We start from the raw sequence: 12,893 nt of genomic DNA, 5'->3' as shown, positions 1-12,893 counted from the left end.
TCAAGTCAAATTACAGGGCAGCGCCCCTTTTTCAGTCCAATGCCACATGTCAGCTTTCTAATGGTCCAATCACCCACACATCAGCTATAAATACTGTTCACAGTGCCACCTAATCGGGGGATCCATTAGTCACGCGCCACATCACAAACAGAAATCACAATCTCTCTCCTTTCAGTTACAGATCAAAACCCAAAAATTATCAAGAACACAGAGAAAAATCACAAACCCTAAATCACCAGAATCACTGAATCATCAACAAATTCATCAAATTCTCTGCAATTCTCAGAGATTCAATACTGAATCTTCATCATTGAATCGCCTCCTTCACAATACGAGTGCGAATCCATCGCTGTTAGCAACGGACTCAAGCACGATCACGAAGAAGACAGTGAGAAGTAGAGGGAAAGAAAACGAAGCAGATTCGAACCGGTGAAGAAGAAGAAGATATCAAATCAGTGAAGAACCGATTTATTTTCGGATCTAAGCCAGAAAAATCAACAAACCGCACCAAGATTCAAGTTTTCCGAAGATCTCGTTCGAAATCTCCAACCGAAAATCACAGGTAAAACTCAAACTTCATCTTTCTTGCTCAAGAACATCAACAAAGGCGAATCAAGTGCAGATCTGTACAGTTTTAAAAGTTTCCAACCGAAAAAATCAAAAAAACTTGAAAAAGTTTATTTCAAAACCGCGAAAAGAAAACTCAGATCTACGTTGATTCGAACCTTGCATGTAAAATCTAGTGCCATATTCGTGTTCAGAACAAAAAAGGATATCTAAAAATGTAAAAATTTTCGAAATCGGAGAAGTTTGCTCAACTCCGGCGGCGGCGTCGCCACCCTTGGGTGGCCGGCCACCACGCCGGAGGAACAAACTCCACCGGAGAAGATGAAGATCATCCTCTTTTTTTTCCAGAATCCGGTGAGATGAGAGAAGAGAGAGGTGAGAGCTTCTCACACTAGGTTTAGGTTAGAGAGGGAAGAGAAGAATAAAAGAAAACCGGTGCTCCCCTCCTTTTAAAGCCAGTGAACCGGACCGGTCCAAGACCGGTCCAATCCCCTCCATTCCTGGCCGTTGGATCTAGGGTTTCCTACCCTGGATCAATCCAACGTCTCCTGTGCAATCTGAGTTTTGTGTTTTGGGCTTGGGTTTGGGCTTAGTTCTTGTTGCGTTTCTTTGTTTTTCTGCTATTAACACCATTCTTGCATGCTGTCTGCACCTCTGATTGCTCTGATTCTTTTACCATAAATTCCAAAAAAATTACTACATGTTTTTACCACTTTCTTGATGATTTTTAATGATATTTTGCTTGCAAATAACTGGTAAAAATATGTGCATTTGTCTCTTGTTCAATTTACTTCTCTAGTTAGCTTTTTCATGCTTTTTAGGTTGATTCTTGTCCTAAGAATTTTGGTGCATAGCATGGCTAATTAGAATGCATTTTCATGATAGATGTGATGATAATCCAATGATTGTGCCACTGTTTTCATTTGGTTTGTGCTTGTTCTCGAATTATAGGCCATTTGTTACACATTGTACTTGATAAATTCTCATGTTTTTACCCCTTTTTATTGCATATTCATTTGATGCATTTTTCATCATTCCCATTATATTTTTCCTTGTTTCACTAACATTTTGTTCCTTATGTGACTTCACTCATAGCATTTCACTATCTCCTCCACTTTCTTTAGCTTAGCATTTATCTTTGCAAATTTTAATTCATTCGGTGATGTAATTTGTTATCATTGGTTTGTAGCTTGGCAAAGAGGCCATAGAATGTATTTAGGTAATTTTTGTAATATGGACTATGGACACTATGGCGCACCGGTACGCACACACTCACCCTAGATGTATGCCTAGGATTGCATGTGTAGATGTATGGCTAGGATTGTATGCTTAGATGTATGCTTAGGTTTTATAATGCTTAGACAAAAAAATCATTTTTCCCAAAAATTGTGAATAACCTCACTTGAAAACCTTTTTTCCAAAAAATAGGAGTCAAAACTCCTCATTTTCCTTTTATTTTCTTAAGTAAAAATCTTAATAAATCTTAATCATACTTAGACTTTATTTTGCAAAATAACTAATTCCACCTCACATTTTCCAAATCTCATGCCCTTGAGGCCTCTCATCTCCATTCTTCAAAATTCCTTTTTCAAACCTAAAATCAACCAACAAAAACAAAAACATTTTTGAAAGAGAACTACATGGAGTTTGATCCCTTAAATGGGTATGTAGGCATGAGGTCAAAACCTCTTCAAGTCCACTAAAATAAAACCTCAAACACTTTCTCCCTCCATTCTTAACATAAATAAATTTCTTCTTTCATAAATAGCATAAAAAATAAAGCGTAGAAATAAACTAAGAAGACGGCTCCTATAGAGTACTATAGTCACCGCGGGTGCCTAACACCTTCCCGTAGTGAAAGCGACCCCCGAACTTAGAATCTAAGGGTTTTTTTCTCAATTTTGCCCTTCCCAAGAAAAAATAGAGAATATCAAAGATTGAAAGGTTCAAGCCTAATCATTGACTTGACACCCGAAAATCGCGATAACAGAAATGGCGACTTCACTGGGGAAAGGTTGTTTTAAGCGGGTCACGCCTAGTTTTCCTTAGTTTATATTTACGCTTTGTTTTATTGCTTACATATGTGAATACTTGTTCATTTTCATTTGACGTGTGGGGTGAGAATATCAAAAGTCCTATACCCGGGCTGAGTGAACTTATGAATAGGTAGAGATATAATCGACAATTCGATCCGAGGGTTGCCTCGTGTATTGGGTTATGCGATCAATCTCACATAGCTGAGGCATTTTGAAAGTAATATTGTCGGCGTGTGTTGTCATGCTTAGGCACTTTGCTTTCAATTGTTCGACGATGCTATGGACCGTAGTTACCAAACCCATCCCTAGCCTTTTTTAGGACGTAGTGCGGTGGCTAAACCGAGTGTTGTCTCGAGTTTTAGTCGTCACGCGATACTACACTCAAGCTAGATCTTCTTGCGAATAAACATGGAACGGACGTTGTCCCGTGCTACCATGATATACGTAAGAGAGGTTGCAGTTTGGGAACTTGATTAGAACCTTGGTTACTATTATCCTAAGCCCTAGTTCACCGGACACCGTGTCCACCCGTGGCTCCTCGACTTTGAATCTCAACCCTCCACGTTTTTTTTTGTAATTGAAAAACAATCATGCATAACATGCATTCATGCATAAATTTTTTCTCATGCATTCATCAAAGGATTAGACAAATTAAAAACTTTGTAAACACTACAGGTATGAAGAAGACTAAATCCTACAAGTTCAAAGAGGTTGATTTGGTTGGTTTGAGAGAATTGGCACTTAAGGTCAAGAATCAGACAGGTTTCCGATTCCGATACGGTGGTTTGCTTCCTATTCTCCGGACTAATGTTGAAGAGAAGCTAGTGCACACTCTTGTGCAATTCTATGATCCAAGCTTCCGTTGCTTCACTTTCCCGGATTTTCAGCTGGTCCCTACTCTTGAAGCTTACTCCCACTTGTTAGGTTTGCCTATAGCTGAGAAGACACCCTTCATTGGTCCCGGGACTTCTCTTACTCCTTTGGTTATTGCTAAAAGATCTCTTTTTCAAGACTTCCGATGTCTCCAATCATCTTACTACCAAGTCTCACATTCGAGGGTTCACTTCAAAGTATCTACTTGAGCGGGCTAATCTCGAAACTACTTGTCAGGACACACTCGAGGCTATTCTTGCATTGCTTATCTATGGGCTCATTCTCTTTCCGAATCTCGACAACTTTGTGGATATGAATGCTATTGAGATCTTCCATTCCAAGAATTCGATTCCTACCTTGCTAGCTGACACATACCTTGCTTGTTTAATAATGTTTACAAAGTTTCTAATTTGTCTAAAACCCTTCGATGACAAAAAGAGTCATTTTTGCATTTGCATTTGTACATATCATGCATCATATGCATCATTCATCAGTCACAAAAAGCTTCCAAGCACTCATTGCCTCCTGGTTCTTCTGCCACAGTTTGAAAGGTGGCTTGTGCTCGAAGAGTCTACGAACTTGACAGAATCCATCGGACTAGATCATAAAGAAAGAAGAATTTGGTAGCTATGGAAGAAGAAAATGTTCAGCTCCGTGCCGAGTTAGCTTCTCTGAGGGAAGAATTGGTTAAGGCCAATGATACCATGACTGCTCTGCTAGCCGCCCAGGAACAATCAGCCACCGGCTCAACAACGACAGCAGCAATAAGCTAGACCTACCTTTCCTCTGATACCAATGTTATATGCTGAGTTGCTCCCGACTCTACTTCTCAGAGGGCACTACACAACCAGACAGGGCAAGCCTCCACCTGATCCGTTACCTCCCAAGTTCCGTTCTGACCTCAAGTGTGATTTCCATCAAGGTGCTCTGGGTCATGATGTCGAAGGATGCTACGCGTTGAAGTACATTGTGAAGAAGCTCATTGATCAAGGAAAGTTAACTTTTGAGAACAATGTCCCTCATGTCCTCAACAATCTTCTTCCGAATCATGCTACTGTAAATATGATTGAGGTATATGAGGAAGCTCCTAGACTTGATGTCCGTAACGTCGCAACTCCTCTGGTGCCTCTGCACATCAAGCTGTGCAAAGCTTCTCTGTTCAGCCATGATCATGCCAAGTGCCTAGGATGCCTTCGTAATCCTTTGGGTTGCTATACTGTTCAAGACGACATCCAAAGCTTGATGAATGATAATTTTTTGACTGTTAGTGATGTCTGCATGATTGTGCCAGTTTTTCACGATCCACCTGTCAAGAGTATGCCTTTGAAGGAGAATGCTGAACCTCTGGTGATAAGGTTGCCCGGACCGGTACCGTATACTTCAGATAGGGCTATCCCGTACAAATATAATGCTACCATAATCGAAAACGGAGTAGAAGTGCCTCTAGTGTCCTTGGCTGTGATGAACAATACCGCCGAAGGAACTTCAGCAGCCCTAAGAAGCGGAAGAGTCCGTCCACCGTTGTTTCAAAAGAAGGCAGCTATGCCTACCGTGACACCCACTGACAAGCCAACCCCGACTGATGTTTCTCCCATTAACAGAGACGCGAGCCAACCAGGTCGGTCTATAGAGGATTCTAATCTGGACGAGATTTTGAGGTTGATCAAAAGAAGTGATTATAAGATTGTAGATCAGCTGCTGCAAACTCCGTCGAAGATATCCATTTTGTCTCTACTCCTGAGTTCCGCTGCTCATAGAGATACCCTTTTGAAAGTATTGGAGCAGGCTTATGTGGATCATGAAGTCACGGTGGATCACTTTGGTAGCATAGTGGGGAATATTACCGCCTGCAGCAATCTGTGGTTCAGTGAAGATGAATTGCCCGAAGCAGGAAAACACCATAATCTGGCCTTGCATATCTCCGTGAATTGTAAGTCTGACATGATCTCAAATGTGTTAGTAGACACTGGCTCATCTTTGAACGTGATGCCCAAGTCAACGCTGGATCAGCTGAGTTACCGGGGGACTCCTTTGAGGAAGAGCACTTTTCTGGTCAAAGCCTTTGATGGAACCCGCAAGAGCGTTCTCGGGGAGATAGACTTGCCAATAACTATCGGCCCCGAAACCTTTCTAATCACCTTTCAGGTCATGGATATTAATGCCTCTTACAGCTGTCTCTTGGGGAGACCATGGATACATGACGCGGGGGCGGTGACCTCTACTTTGCACCAAAAGTTGAAATTTGCAAAAAGTGGAAAGCTTGTTACCATTCATGGAGAGGAAGCATACCTGGTTAGCCAACTATCATCTTTCTCCTGCATAGAAGCAGGGTCTGCAGAGGGAACCGCTTTTCAAGGATTAACTGTCGAAGGTACAGAGCCTAAAAGGGATGGAGCTGCCATGGCTTCTTTGAAAGATGCGCAGAGAGCCGTCCAAGAGGGTCAGACTGCTGGGTGGGGCAAGGTGATACAGCTCCGTGAGAACAAGCGTAAAGAAGGTCTCGGGTTCTCCCCGTCATCAAGGGTTTCCTCGGGAGTCTTCCACAGTGCTGGGTTTGTTAATGCTATCACTGAAGGAGCAACTGGATCTGGTCTCAGGCCTGTATTTGTTACACCAGGAGGCATTGCGAGAGATTGGGATACCATTGACATTCCTTCAATCATGCATGTTTCCGAGTAATATGTCTTGTTGCTTTAGTGCTTTGTTTTTCAAAATAACAATCCTCTCGCTCTGCCCAAAGCGAGAGTGATATTTTCTGTAAGGGCATGTTTGTTTCGGCATTGCCGTTGATGAATAAAAAAATTGTCGTTTCTTTCACGACTGCTTTTTTTTTTAGTGCCTTTTTCTTGGAAATAATGGTAATGCCAGAAAAAACCAAAACATCTGTATTTTCTTATTAATTTCAAAAATCTGCATGAAAAAAAAAAAAAAAAACTCTTTCTAAAATCATCCAATCATTATATGCAGGTTGAACCATAATAAACCCCTTGAACACAGTGATCCTATGCTTCTTCCAAACTTTGAATTCCCGGTATATGAAGCTGAAGATGAAGAAGGTGACATACCATATGAGATCACTCGGTTACTTGAGCAAGAAAAGAAAGCCATTCAGCCTCACCAAGAGGAGATCGAGCTTATCAATATAGGTACCGAGGAAAACAAGCGAGAAATCAAGATCGGTGCTGCTCTAGAGGAAGGGGCTAAAAAGAAGATCATCCAGCTCCTCCGGGAATATCCGGACATTTTTGCATGGTCGTATGAAGATATGCCAGGTCTAGACCCTAAAATTGTGGAGCATCGGATCCCCACAAAGCCTGAATGTCCTCCCGTCAGGTAGAGATTGAGAAGGACTCGTCCAGATATGGCTCTCAAGATCAAGAGCGAAGTTCAAAAGCAGATTGATGCGGGTTTCCTCATGACAGTTGAATACCCTGAATGGGTTGCCAATATTGTACCTGTGCCAAAGAAGGATGGTAAAGTCCGGATGTGCGTTGACTTCAGAGACCTGAACAAAGCTAGTCCAAAAGACAACTTTCCATTACCTCATATTGATGTGCTCGTTGATAACACTGCTCAGTCTAAGGTGTTCTCCTTCATGGATGGTTTCTCCGGTTACAATCAGATCAAAATGTCTCCTGAAGATAGAGAAAAGACGTCTTTTATCACCCCATGGGGGACTTTCTGCTACAAAGTGATGCCATTCGGTCTAATTAATGCTGGTGCTACCTACCAAAGAGGAATGACTACTCTGTTTCATGACATGATTCACAAAGAAGTCGAAGTATATGTGGACGATATGATTGTAAAGTCAACAGATGAGGAACAACATGTTGAATATTTGACAAAGATGTTTGAAAGGTTAAGAAAATACAAGCTTCGATTGAATCCCAACAAATGTACATTCGGCGTCAGATCCGGGAAGTTATTAGGCTTCATTGTCAGCCAAAAAGGCATTGAAGTCGATCCTGATAAAGTCCGGGCCATCCGAGAAATGCCAGCTCCACAGACCGAGAAGCAAGTCAGAGGTTTCCTCGGGCGTTTGAATTACATCTCCCGATTCATATCTCACATGACCGCAACCTGCGGGCCGATTTTCAAGCTACTCAGAAATAATCAGCCTATTGTATGGAATGATGAATGCCAAGAAGCTTTTGATAGCATCAAGAATTACCTGCTGGAACCACCTATCCTCGTCCCACCTGTGGAAGGAAGGCCTTTGATTATGTATTTGGCAGTATTTGATGAATCCATGGGATGCGTACTTGGTCAACAAGATGAGACTGGAAAGAAAGAACATGCTATCTACTATCTAAGCAAGAAGTTCACCGATTGTGAAACTCGGTATACAATGCTTGAGAAGACTTGTTGTGCTTTGGCATGGGCTGCCAAACGCCTGCGCCACTATTTGATGAATCATACAACTTGGTTGATATCCAGAATGGATCCGATAAAGTATATCTTTGAGAAAGCTGCTATTACTGGGAAGATTGCACGTTGGCAGATGCTCTTGTCTGAATATGATATTGTGTTCAAAACTCAAAAGGCAATCAAAGGTAGCATCCTTGCCGATCATCTTGCCTATCAACCTCTTGATGATTATCAACCAATTGAGTTCGATTTCCCTGATGAAGAGATCATGTATTTGAAATCAAAAGACTGCGAAGAACCGTTGATTGGTGAAGGTCCAGATCCCAATAGCAAGTGGGGTTTAGTCTTTGATGGTGCTGTCAATGCTTATGGTAAAGGAATTGGGGCAGTCATTGTATCCCCGCAGGGGCATCACATCCCTTTTACCGCCCGGATTCTATTCGAATGTACAAACAATATGGCTGAGTATGAAGCATGTATCTTCGGGATCGAGGAAGCAATTGACATGAGAATCAAACACCTCGACATCTATGGAGATTCTGCGCTCGTCATCAATCAGATAAAGGGAGAATGGGAGACCCACCATGCCAAGCTAATTCCTTACCGTGATTACGCAAGACGTTTGCTGACATATTTTACAAAGGTTGAGTTACACCATATCCCTCGTGATGAGAACCAAATGGCCGATGCTCTTGCTACTCTATCCTCCATGTTTCGAGTAAACCATTGGAATGATGTGCCAATAATCAAAGTGCAACGCCTTGAAAGACCTTCGCATGTGTTCGCTATTGGGGATGTGATCGATCAGGCCGGTGAAAATGTGGTTGACAATAAACCCTGGTATTATGATATCAAGCAGTTCTTGCTAAGCCGTAAGTACCCACCAGGTGCTTCCAACAAAGACAAGAAGACCCTGAGAAGATTGGCCAGTAAATTCCTTTTAGATGGGGATATTCTGTACAAAAGAAACTACGACATGGTATTGTTGAGATGTGTTGATGAACATGAAGCAGAGAAGTTAATGCATGATGTACATGACGGTACCTTCGGGACCCATGCTACAGGGCATACTATGTCGAGGAAGTTGTTGCGAGCAGGTTACTACTGGATGACCATGGAGCATGATTGCTACCAACACGCCAGAAAGTGCCACAAATGTCAAATCTATGCTGATAAGATCCATGTGCCTCCGCACGCTCTCAATGTTATTTCATCCCCATGGCCGTTCTCAATGTGGGGCATCGACATGATTGGAAGAATTGAACCGAAGGCTTCAAATGGTCATCGTTTCATCTTAGTGGCAATTGACTACTTCACCAAATGGGTCGAAGCTGCGTCTTATACCAATGTGACTAAGCAAGTGGTGGCCAAGTTCATCAAGAACAACATCATCTGTCGATATGGTGTTCCCAGCAAGATCATTACCGACAATGGTACCAATCTGAACAACAATGTGGTGCAAGCTCTTTGTGAAGAATTCAAAATTGAGCATTACAACTCTTCTCCTTATAGGCCTCAGATGAATGGTGCAGTTGAGGCAGCCAATAAGAATATCAAGAAGATTGTTCAGAAAATGGTAACTACCTACAAAGATTGGCATGAGATGTTGCCCTATGCTTTGCATGGCTACCGTACTACAGTGCGCAGTTCAACCGGGGCAACCCCTTTCTCTCTTGTATATGGTATGGAAGCAGTTCTTCCTTTGGAAGTGGAGATCCCATCTCTCCGTGTGATCATGGAAGCAAAGTTATCCGAGGCTGAATGGTGCCAAAGCCGGTATGATCAGTTGAATTTGATTGAGGAAAAACGTATGGATGCCATGGCTCGTGGACAGTCATATCAAGCAAGAATGAAAACTGCTTTTGACAAGAAAGTCCATCCTCGAGAATTCAAGGAAGGTGAACTTGTATTGAAAAGAAGGATAAGCCAGCAACCCGACCCAAGGGGGAAGTGGACGCCTAACTATGAAGGTCCTTATGTTGTCAAGAAGGCCTTCTCCGGTGGTGCTTTAATTCTTACTCACATGGATGGTGTTGAACTTCCAAATCCTGTGAATGCTGATATAGTCAAGAAATACTTCGCCTAGATATATGAAAAGAACAGCGTGGTAGGTCGAAAACCCGAAAGGGCGGCCTAGGCAAAAATGCGCTTCCCGGTGGATCGAAAACCCGAAAGGGCGGTCCAGGCAAAAATAAGGGACAAAAAAAACAAATATGAAAAAGCTCGCTGAGATTGTACGCAACTCAGGCAAAAATGAGCGTCTCGATGAGCCGAAAACCCGGAAGGGCGGTTCATGCAAAAATGAGATTGAAACAAAAGGCAAGTAACTATATCTGGCCAACCACCATCCCCTTGGGGCATCTGCAGCTGTTAATGACCATCTTCATCTGAAGCTTCTGTGCTTGTGAATTCAAAATTTCCAGGAAATGTAGTGATTACTGTGTTCAATGTACCACCAACCAATAAAATTACCATTTTCCAAGCTTTGTGAATCCGTGGAGTCACGCCTTCGGCTGACCACCACTCTTATACATCAATTTGAGCTTGTGCTTTTGTTTGAAACTCTATTTTTTCTTCTACTTTCAAAGCTATATACAAAACATTTTCTTTCTATTTTGATAATGACAATGCTTGAAACAAACATTTTGAAAATTGAAAACTTTTTGTCTATTTTGAAAAGCAAACCTGAGCAACAGGGTACATTCAAATGAAACATGCATGAGCGAGAGTATGTTGATGTCTATTTCAATATGTGTTACAAACAGGCTCTTCCCCAGGATAGTCTGTGGTCAATGGCAAGAATGAAAAAACAAAATGAAAATGCATGAAAATAAATGAGCTCGCTAAGTTGAAAACCCGAAAGGGCGACTTAGGCAAAAATGAGCACCCCGCTGGATTGACAACCCCAAAAGGGCAGTTCAGGCAAAAATGGGGCAAGAAAAGAATCTATTTTCCCGGTGGATCGAAAACCCGAAAGGGCGGTTCAGGCAAAAATGGGATGTGAAAAATAAGAATATAACATGCAAAAAGCATTGACCATAGATGCGATATCTACGACGTACCCAGCACTGAAATGCCCAGCATAACGGCGTTATCCCCAGTCGGGTCTTCCAGAATTCTATCCCCAGTAAGTTGATTAGCTATCTACCCTCAGCCATGGTTCCGGTACGTCTCCCAACGGCGTTATCTCCAAAGAGGATTTCTATGATGTAGCACGAGCCACTACGTGCCCAATACTCCAATGTCTTGTCTGTCTCTTCAAAACTGTGTCTACAAACTGCCAACAGTCATGCATTACAAGCATTCATACATGCATAATCATGCATACTACGTGCCCATGCATTTAATAAAACTGTTATATCATCCATACATATTGCATTTCCAATGTCAACATCAATCTCAATTCAATACTCATGTCAGGTTCTCTGTCAAAATCTTGTGAGTCAATAATATTGGTCAATTTCTACCTTTCAAATCAAATCGACGTCAAGTCAATCTCAATCTATATTTTGTCAAAAAACTAATCCCCAGTGAATTTGTTTCTATTCGGTCAAGTGGCTAGTTCAAATCCAAGAACAGCTTGTATCTGTCTATTTGTTTCTGTCCGGTGGAGTAACCAGTTCGCATCCAAGAACAAGCTCGCACCTGTCTATTTGCCTTTGCTTTCGGTCGAGTGACCAGTTCGAATCAAGAACAACTCGTACCTGTCTACCTTTTCTATGCCCCCAGTCGAGTGACCAGTTCGAATCCATAAGAACAACTCGCAGTTGTCTGTTTGTTTCATTCCCGGTCAAGTGGCTAGTTTGAATCCAAGAACAGCTTGTACCTGTCCAACTTGTTTCTAGTTTCCCGTTACTCTGCTATTCACTATCTTTGTCAATGTCTACCAATCCCGCAATGGATACGACATATTTTGTTAATTCCAATCCCCATGAGGTCTTGCATTCATAATCCAAATGATGCATGGCATGCATATTATTTGAAAATGGGTAGGCGTATTTTTACGTCCAAACACAGTGCAAATGCTAATATTTAAGTATCTTCGTCCTGTCAAGCCAAAGACTCTGTCTCTTGACTCTCCAGACAAAGAAACTTAAATAGGGGCAGCTGTTATACCCTGTTTTTGGACCTAAAAATACTGGGCCCAATTTCATTTCAAACTTTGTCAATTATCAAATTTCAACTGCACAGTTCAATTTGTCTCTGCCTCGCAGTATTTTCAATCACAATTTTACCTATGTTTTTCTTGCATAAAACCTTTCGAAATGTCTTTACTTGTCTTGTAAGTCATTCAAAAGTGTCTCTGAATCATTACATTGCTTTTTCTACAGTTTATTTCAAAATTTGCAAAAAGTCGTACAGAAGGGTATTTTGGTCATTTCCTGCAGTGGGACCCATTTTCATCCTTGTGACTGTCTCTGAGTCTTTTCAGATTGATTTTTAACATTTCATCAGTAAACCTTGTTAAATTCATTTCAAACTTGCATCTGAGTCAGTGTCAAGTCAATTTGAATCTGTTTAGGTCATTTTTAGCCCTAGGGGCATTTTGGTCATTTCACACAAAATTTCGGCATAGAGAGGTTACTTTGAAGTACCTCATTTAAGCCATTGGTTCGTTTTAGTCCATTTTGTCAACTTTATTTTTTGTTTCTCAAATTACGTTTTTTATTCAATTTTATTTTTAATTGCATTTTGGTCCCTCAATTGAGGTCCCAAAATCGCATTTTTTGTCCAAACAGTTTTTAATTTCATTTCAGTCCTTACTTTCATTTTTCAGTCCAGTCCATATATTTTTTCAAATTTGCAAACAGGTCCTTCAAGTCAAATTATAAGGCAGCGCCCCTTTTTCAGTCCAATGCCACATGTCAGCTTTCTAATGGTCCAAGATCACACATGGCAGGCTATAAAAGGTGTACAGTGCCACAGAGATCCATTAACCACACGCCACTTCACCAAAAAACAGAATCAATTTTTCTCTCTCTTGTCAGTTAGATCAAAACCAAAATCACAGAGAAATCAGCAAGAACACAGAAAAAAATCACGAACCCT

This window comes from Medicago truncatula, chromosome 6, assembly GCF_003473485.1.
Source record: "Medicago truncatula cultivar Jemalong A17 chromosome 6, MtrunA17r5.0-ANR, whole genome shotgun sequence".
NCBI classification, from domain to species: Eukaryota; Viridiplantae; Streptophyta; class Magnoliopsida; order Fabales; family Fabaceae; genus Medicago; species Medicago truncatula.
This window is presented reverse-complemented; position numbering follows the sequence as displayed.